Source organism: Meriones unguiculatus, chromosome 5 (genome assembly GCF_030254825.1).
Source record: "Meriones unguiculatus strain TT.TT164.6M chromosome 5, Bangor_MerUng_6.1, whole genome shotgun sequence".
Lineage (NCBI taxonomy): Eukaryota > Metazoa > Chordata > Mammalia > Rodentia > Muridae > Meriones > Meriones unguiculatus.
In genome coordinates this window covers 46813731-46820965 of record NC_083353.1, presented here as the reverse complement: position 1 = coordinate 46820965, position 7235 = coordinate 46813731, and the positions used below count along the sequence as shown (strand labels likewise).

General features: G+C 48.8%; 1 pseudogene; it reads left to right on the top strand.

Annotated features, from left to right (window-relative positions):
* Window positions 1-5968: 5968 nt before the first annotated feature.
* On the top strand, window positions 5969-6872 carry LOC132654012 (sperm motility kinase-like; annotated as a pseudogene).
* Window positions 6873-7235: the final 363 nt, after the last annotated feature.

The following is a 7235-nucleotide window of genomic DNA, read 5'->3' as shown; positions in this document are numbered from 1 at the left end:
CATGGAAATGGCTGATCAGCCCTCCACCCTCAAGCGTTGTTGTCACAAGCACTTGTGGCTAGGCCCTGTGTGTAACAGCAACCTTGAACTTTTGAAGCAGTTGGGAACCTAGGTCATGCAGAAAACAAAAGCAGTCCTTCCTCATCTTCTCTTTGCTATTTCTTTTGTATTTGGTGAGGCAGGGTCTCCAGTAGCACAGGCTGGCCTCAGCATCCCTGTGTGGCCAAAGAGGACTTGAGCTGATCCTCCTGCCTCCACTTTTCAAGCTTTTCCAACTGCCAAGTGTTTATCCTTTATGAGACTTTCCTGACTTTCACCCCAACCTCTTGTCTAAGGTCCATCAGCTGACCCTTGAAGTACTCTCAGTCAGGGCACAGCTAGTTGTGTCATGTCTAGATGTAGAGTGTGTGTGTGTGTGTGTGTGTGTGTGTGTGTGTGTGTCCTCCTTAAGGTTTGGGTGTCAAAAGTCCCACAAAGAATCAAGTGTTTGAACATTGTTCCAAGCAGGTGGCACCACGTGGGGCAAACTGTGGACCTTGGACAGTGGGCCTAGCAGGAAGAGGTGGGCCTCTGGGCATCACTGTGGACAGACACTGGAGTGTAACCAGCATTCTCAGGCCCCTACTGCCCCACTGCCCTAGACCAGCTTTCCCGTCCCTGAGGACAGAATGTGAGGGAACTGGTCCATTCCTTACTCTGACATCACAAGGAGCCATTGTGACACCTATCCACTGAAGGCTCCGGCTGAGCCTGCTTCTTGTCTTACAGAACAGAAGCTCTTGGTTGGAGAGCAACTGGACTTCTGTGCCCGTGACAGACTATACTCGCAGTTTAGAAGCTGTTTTGACCACCATATAGTAAGTGCCTTCTGTTCTCTAACCTACAATATTTTATTATGTTTGTTTAATAAACATAAACTCTCCTTCTATTCCCTCCCTTACACACTCACACCATTCTCCACTCCTCTTGTCTTACAGAGCAGAAGTTCTTGTTAGAGAGTAACTGGACTTCTGCATCAGTGACAAGACATTCCTGGATTTTTGAAGATTTCAGACTCCCGTAGAGTAAGTTTCATAAACATAAACTGTCCTCCTATTCCCTCCCTCACATGCCCTCACACCATTCCCCACTCCCATTCTCCTCAGAGAAACGGAGGTCCCCCATGGGCACCAGCTCACCCTGGCACATCAAGTTGCCCAAAGGACTGCATGCATCCTCTCCCACTGACACCAGACAAGGCAGAGCAGCTAGGGCAAAGGGATCCAAAGGCAGGCAATAGAGGAAGAGACAGCCCTTGTTAGGGCACCAACATGAAGGACAATCTGCACCTCTGCTACATATGTGTAGGGGGCCAAGGTCCAGCCCAGACATCCCCCTTTGGTTGGTGATTCAGTCTCTGTGAGCCCCCATGGACCTGGTTTAGTTGACTCTGTGGGTCTTCTCGTGGTATCCTTGACCCCTCCAGCTCCCTCACTCCTTCTTCCCACTCTACCACAAGATTCCCCAAACTCCATCTAGTGTTTGGCTGTGGGTCTATGCATTTGTTTCCATTCACTGCTGGATGAAGCCTCTCAGAAGACAGTTATGCTAGGCTCCCATCTGCAAGCAGAGCACAGTATTATTAGTAGAGTCAACGGTTGCCTCTCTCTCCCCTAGGGTCGGTCTCAAGTGGGGTCAGTCATTGGTTGCCAGTTCCCTCCATCTCGGCTCCCTGTTTAATCCTGCACTTCCTGTAGGCGGGACACACTTTGGGTGGAAGGCTTTGTGGGTGGGTGAGTTCCCTCCACTGGCCCCCTTGACTGGAAGTCCTGCATGGCTGCAGGAGGGGGCCACATCAGGCTCCATATCCCCTGCTGATAGGAGTCTCAGGTAGGGTCACCCCATAGACTCCTGAGAGCCACCCTCTCAGTTAATTCTTGGTGTACTCATTTTGACAACAGTGATTAGCCACCACAGCATCCTAACCTCAGCCCGAGGCCACTCTCCATTTTTCGTTCACCTGAGTCGAATGACAAAGGAACTGATGTCCTTGATGAGTGTGTATGTGCTGAGCTTTGTATGCAGAGAGCCGCTAGAGTGCCAGGGAGCAGGGGAAAAGGGAAGCATGCTACCTGTGCCCTAAAGGATGGGCATGAGTGTCCACAGCGCACCTGAGGACAACCCTCTGGAGCCTGCTGCTTGAGATGGCAAATGTACCACAAAGAGTCACGTGTTTGAACACTGGGCCCCGGCATGTGGCACTGTGTGGGGAAGTGGGGTCTTACAGGAGGAAGAGTGTCACTGGCACCAAGGGAAAACTGGACAAAACTGGCTGGCTGGCTCAGGTCCCTACTCCTTCGGCTACCTGCCTTTCCTACTACCATGCCTTCCCTGTCCTTGCAGGCAGAAACTGGGGGAATCGGTGTGGTTGGTGCCCAGGCATGGCTAGGTCGTTCCTTGCTCTGACATCACAAAGAGTCCTTGTGAGGAATGGTGGAACCTGGCCACATAGAGAACTCACTGGGACAGGGTTTGGTCCCATCAAGTGTGGCAGCCATTGGTTGCTAGATTGAATGGTTTGAGAGTTGGTGAATCACAGCATTGGCCAGCTCCCCTAGGACAACCAGACCTGTTGACCCTCAGCAGATTGAGTTTCCCTCTAACACTGTCAGTTTTGTGGCAATCGCCTCTATTTATTCATTCATTGGTTTCAGGCATGATTATGCTTACCGTTATATTCTTCATCTATCTCATGTTCACTTTGATTGTGTCTCGCTATCACAGTATTTATATCAACTACACAACACGAGTGATCAATCACCCAGTGACACTTCCATACGTGTACATGGAGAACTTTGAATACATTCCCCTGATGACACTGCCTACTGCCCACCCCTTCCAAGCCCCTCACTCTTTCCCTTTGCTGTTCAGCACCGTGCTTCCCAAGTACAAGTACGGGCCAAGTGCTGTGGACTCCTGTCCAGAGGACTGATGAACACACAGGATGGTCTCTTAAGGAAGGACACCAATGTGTCTCTGGGCTCTAGCACAAAGTCTCCTCCTAGCTGATTATCTCAGGATCTTCCTGGCAGGTCAAGAGGCATGAGTCCAACAAAGGAGCTAGAGACAAGCGTCAGCTCAGATCTTGTGATGGTGATTGTGGAACAGGGCAGCTGAAAAGGAATTCAGGGATAGAATAAGTGTAAGTCTAAAAGGAGCTTGTTCTTTGAGGAAGGATGGGACTTTCCTTGGTGAGACTTGCCATGCCCTGTCCCTCCAGCCTACTTCTGTCCTTCTCTCTGCCTGCAGCTGTATGTTCATGGGTTATCTTCTGTCTTAAGGAGGGCGATTATGGCACCGAGCTAGGGTGTTATCAGGCACCGGAGGGGAGGGCAATAATGATTTTGAAGCAAAGAGTCGAGCCTGTGCTCTTGAGTTCTGCTGGTCCTACAGGTCAAAGAACATATTCAGGAACAAAAACTGCCTAGTGCTGGAATTATCTGCCCAGCACTGCACAGACCCCAAGCCCCAAAATAAGCACCTGTCTTTTTGGAGAAGCAGGGGACTTTTTATTGTCAAGGGCAGTCTACCCAAATTTCCAAGTCTAGGCTTGGATAAAACTCCTTCCTCCAACCTTAATCTGTTCATGTTTGGGGAAAGGCAGTGGGTAACAGAACCTTCATGGTCCAGCAACAAAGCCCTTCAGGTTCCTTTCTGTTTTGCCAAGGTATTGGTGATGAGAGGAGGGACTATGGTCTGTGACTTCCAAAAATCTGATATCTGATTACAGAACTGGCAAGTTGCACTTTGTTGCCCTTTGCTGAACGGTACCTGTGTCTCCCTTTCATTGTGTGATGGTTTAGTTGACTAGACTTGCTATCCAGTGCTCAAGTGAGTGATGCACGTTCTCTGAAGAGTGAACATCCTTGTTGACCTCCTGTAAACTTCCACCCAGTTTCTCTGAAGTATGTCCCGCAGCTTGGGTGGGTGCTGTGAGGTCCACTTAATGTGAAAAACTGATGACTTTTGGTGGGAGGTGACAGCAGCCTAGCTTCAGGAGCATGGAAATGGCTGATCAGCCCTCCACCCTCAAGCATTGTTGTCACAAGCACTTGTGGCTAGGCCCCGCGTGTAACAGCAAACTTGAACTTTTGAAGCAGTTGGGAACCTAGGTCATGCAGAAAACAAAAGCAGTCCTTCCTCATCTTCTCTTTGCTATTTCTTTTGTATTTGGTGAGGCAGGGTCTCCTGTAGCACAGGCTGGCCTCAGCATCCCTGTGTGACCAAAGAGAACTTGAACTGATCCTCCTGCCTCCACTTTTCTAGCTTTTCCCACTGCCAAGTGTTTATCCTTTATGAGACTTTCCTGACTTTCACCCCAACCTCTTGTCTAAGGTCCATCAGCTGACCCTTGAAGTACTCTCAGTCAGGGCACAGCTAGTTGTGTCATGTCTAGATGTAGAGTGTGTGTGTGTGTGTGTGTGTGTGTGTGTGTGTGTCCTCCTTAAGGTTTGGGTGCCAAAAGTCCCACAAAGAATCAAGTGTTTGAACATTGTTCCAAGCAGGTGGCACCACGTGGGGCAAACTGTGGACCTTGGACAGTGGGCCTAGCAGGAAGAGGTGGGCCTCTGGGCACTGGAGTGTAACAAGCTTCCTCAGGCTCCTACTGCCCCACTGCCCTAGACCAGCTTTCCCGTCCCTAAGGACAGAATGTGAGGGAACCATGGGGATGTGCCTAGTGACCACTTGTCCAATCCTTGCTCTGACACCACAAGGAGCCATTGTGACACCTATCCACTGAAGGCTCTGGCTGAGCCTGCTTCTTGTCTTACAGAGCAGAAGCTCTTGGTTTTAGAGCAACTGGACTTCTGTGCCCGTGACAGACTATACTCGCAGTTTAGAAGCTGTTTTGACCACCATATAGTAAGTGCCTTCTGTTCTCTAACCTACAATATTTTATTATGTTTGTTTAATAAACATAAACTCTCCTTCTATTCCCTCCCTCACACCCTCACACCATTCTCCACTCCTCTTGTCTTACAGAGCAGAATAGAGAGTAACTGGATTTCTGCACCGTGACAAGACATTCCTGGATTTTTGAAGATTTTGAACCATCATAGTAATTTCATTCTGTTTTCTATCTGAGAACATTTTATTATGTTTATTTTATACACAGAAAGTCTTCTCCAATTCATGTACGGGACCCTCTTTGTTTTGAAGTAAAGATTTTTGCGGATGGGGTAATCTGGAGAGCTGGCCCATCATTTCAAGAGCATGTACTCTTGGAACTAGGTTTGATGTACAGCTCTTCTGTGGGAGATCATAACTGCCTATAGCATTATATAGATAGACATTATCACCATGTAATTGATGTGTAGTAGCAGAGAGTGCACTTGCGTGTGGGCATGTGAACATGTGTATGGATGCCCTCAGAGGCCCGTGGTGTAGGATCTCCTAGAGCTGGGTTTGGAGTAATTGTGAGCCACCTGACCTGGATCCTAAGAACCAAATTTCGGTAGGTCCTTTGCAGAGCTAGTTGTACCTGGACTCAGGGGCTGGCTGCCCCGCACGGACACCGCTGGGCTTGGGAGGTGTCTGTTGTTCTATATATTTCTCTCGCATCTAATTTTATTCGTGCCTGCTCTCTTCCAGTACAGGTGAGCTCAGGGTTAGGGGATGACCGTCCTTTCTTATCAGTGGCTCTTAGTTTCTAGAATCCTTGAAACTAAGAACTGGTTGGTTCTTCCAGTTTGCAGTTGATTCCTGTCAAACCAATCTGTCATATTTTGCTCTACACTGCTTTGGAACATACTTCATTCTTGTCTATCTAAGCATTTAAGTACCCAGTTAGGTGGTCTGAAATGTGTCTGATCTCTTCCTTCCTTCCTTTCCTAGTCTTTTGGATGTAGGAATTCATAGCTCTAAATACTCTCCTAGGCCTGATTTTAAGTCTGTCAACTTTTTCATTGAACTTTTTGGCTCTAGCCATATGAAGGAGGAGGGCCTGACTCTGAAGCAGGACATGGAGGCCTGCTCCTCTGTGGAGGACCCCTTCAACACCGACTATAGAATGATGAGGACTCTGGGACACGGACATTTTTCTGAAGTGAAACTCGCCTTCCATGTTCCCACTGTGACCTGTGTGGCTGTAAAACTCCTTAAAAATAAGAAGAAGTACAACTCGATTTTTAACAGTGAAATAAGCGTTATGAAATCCATGAACCACCCCAATATTATCAAACTTTTTCATGTGATCGAGACGGAAGAGATCACCTACCTGGTGATGGAGCATGCCTCAGAGGGAGAGCTGCTGCGGAGGATCCTGGAACGGGGGTCTCTACCGGAGTGCGAGGCTGAAAGGATATTTACTCAGGTGGTGCATGCAATGAATTACTGTCATAACAATCAAGTTGTCCATAGAGATATAAAAGCCACCAACATCCTTATGGACTGCAGGGGGAATGCCAAGCTGATTGATTTTAGCCTCGCTGTGAAAGTAACTCCTGGGCAGAAGCTGCGGGGTTTCTGTGGCACTCTGCCCTATTGTGCCCCAGAACTCTTTGCACCCGGGGAATACGATGCTTACCCCATCGACATGTGGTGTTTAGGGATTCTCCTCTTTCTCATGGTGGCTGGGCACTTCCCTTTCCAAGCCAAATCTGTGGCAGGCATGAGGAACGAGGTCACCTCAGGCAACTTCACCATTCCTAAGCATGTTTCTATCGACATTTTCAATGTCATCTTGGAATTATTGATAATCAATCCCGGAAGAAGGCCCACCATCAAGGACATTATGAGGCGCCCCATGATCAGGGCCAGTGAGGCACGTTCACCACCTACTTCCACCCCTAGCCTCCCAGGCACCCCGAGCCCTAGCATTGTCGGGACCATGAGAGTCATGGGCTATAAGCCTGAAGTAATCATTGAATCCCTGAGAGACCAAAAATATGACGAGGTGATGGCAACTTATCTTATATTGCAACACCAGTCACCTGCGGGGGACTGTGGCCACAACCAGGTGAATCCTGTGAAACCCAGGCAGCCAGGCACTGTCCTCCGCCTGACAGAGCCTTACACTTATCCTGGATCCCTAAGGAGAGCTGAACCTGTTCCCTATACCTTTAACTTGCCATCTAAGGGCCAGGAAAAAGAGGAGGAGCATTATTCCAGGAAACTTGCCAGATGCCATAGCATGCCTGCCACCCTATGCTGCCATCCAGACACACACCCTCTCCACCTGGGCTGTCCTATTGCTA